Source organism: Temnothorax curvispinosus, unplaced genomic scaffold (genome assembly GCF_003070985.1).
Source record: "Temnothorax curvispinosus isolate PA1 unplaced genomic scaffold, ASM307098v1 QBEX01011355.1, whole genome shotgun sequence".
In the NCBI taxonomy this organism is placed as follows: domain Eukaryota; kingdom Metazoa; phylum Arthropoda; class Insecta; order Hymenoptera; family Formicidae; genus Temnothorax; species Temnothorax curvispinosus.
The window spans coordinates 162,244-164,176 of record NW_020221135.1 but is presented as its reverse complement, the minus strand read 5'-3'; positions in this window follow the sequence as shown (position 1 = coordinate 164,176).

The following is a 1,933-nucleotide window of genomic DNA, read 5'->3' as shown; positions in this document are numbered from 1 at the left end:
ATTCTCACCGACCACAATCTCGCTATACGCGAATACAAATCTTTTATGTTTTCTTTCAAGAATCCTTTATGGCTCACCGATTTCTTTCGTGTTACACAAAAAGCAAGAGAAGAGTAGTAGCGAAAAGAGTATGTAATTACATTTAAAAATTATTTATATTATACAAAATAATTTAATCATATTAAAATCATATAGGCCGGTATTCATAGCCGATCTTATATTCAAAACCACCTTAAGGGCCCGGACACACACTTCTGCACAACGCATAATGCGTAAGCATAAGAAAATTGATTGGTCTATTTCCTTATGCACATGTGTATGGACCAATCAATTTTCTTATGCTTACGCCAGCTTACGCATTATGCGTTGTGCAGAAGTGTGTGCTCCCCGCTTAAGGGTCGACAGGAATCACGGCCAAACTCAGGTACACTCGGGTGCACTTTATGCACTAAGTGCATTTTAAACTGCACTTTAACTCCGTTATTTATTTATTATAAATTTTTAAGAGCCAAAATGGAAAATCCGGCTATGTACCGGGTTGCGGCTGATCTTACTGATTAAAACGAGTATAAGTTTAATGAGATTCGTTAATTTGGCTAAACTTTGGGAAAAACCATTTGTAGTTCACGGCTACATTCTGTACGTCACGGCTGAATGTACTGCGACATTTATGCTAAGACTCCATAGACGCGGAAACGCCGTGCGGCAGAGTGCGTTGACCAATCACAAATTTTGATTTTGCCGCAGGCGACTTGCGGCAGCCTTCTGATTGGTCAACGCACTCTACCGCACGGCGTTTCCGCGTCTATGGAGTCTTATAGCGTTTTTTCTTGGCTGCACTACCGCCCTGCACTGCCCTGCACTACCCAATAGCGTTGCACTAGTGTTGCACTAGTGTTGCACTAGTAGGCGATAGTGCAGCCAAGAAAAAACGCTATTAGCATTAAGGTGCCTTTTCATGCTGACGCTCGACGCTCATTTTCAGCGGCAAGAAGGTCGCATGACCACAATTGACCCCGGCGTCAATTGAAATTCATGAAAAGGAAAACAGCGTCAAAATTTTGGCGTCTTCGCGCTGCTTTGGCTTTGACGCTTAAAGCTGAGAAAATCCAGCTTTCTTTGCTTGACGTCAGATCGAAATCACGTGATCTTGCGATACGCTGAAACGAGCGTCCCATGAATTCGCACCTTTAAGGTGCTGGATTTTCTCAGCTTAGCGTCAAAGCCAAAGCAGCGCGAAGACGCCGAAATTTTGACGCTGTTTTCCTTTTCATGAATTTCAATTGACGCCGGCGTCAATTGTGGTCATGCGACCTTCTTGCCGCTGAAAATGAGCGTCGAGCGTCAGCATGAAAAGGCACCTTTAAAGCTGGATTCAGACAGGACGTGTCAAGCGTCAAGCAGCGAGCAACAACCCAATCAGCGAGTTGATATCAGCAGTGGCGTAGAAAATATCGCCTAGCTGATTGGTTGCTGCTCCCTGCTTGACGCGTCCTGTCTGAATCCAACTTAAGGCCGTTGCACGTAACAAAGTTTAGTTATAATCGTAAAGTTGTAAGAAAATAGACCAATCACACTCGATTATTCTTCAAGCTCAAAGAGAATAATCGACTGTGATTGGTCTATTTTCTTACGACCTTACGATTATGACTAATGCTAGGTCTACAATGCGAGTCGTAAAGTCGTGAGTCGTAAGAATTGACCAATCACAATCGAATTTGAAGAGAATAATCGACTGTGATTGATCAATTCTTACGACTCACGACTTTACGACTCGCATTGTAGACCTAGGCTGCGTTCGGGGAGCGCGCTATTAGCGCTATTGCATCGTTCTATCTTTATCGCTCATCAGGTGTAAAACAAGGATAGAATAAGCAAATAGCGCTAATAGCGCGCTCCCCTAGCATAAAACTTTGTTACGTGCAATGGCCTT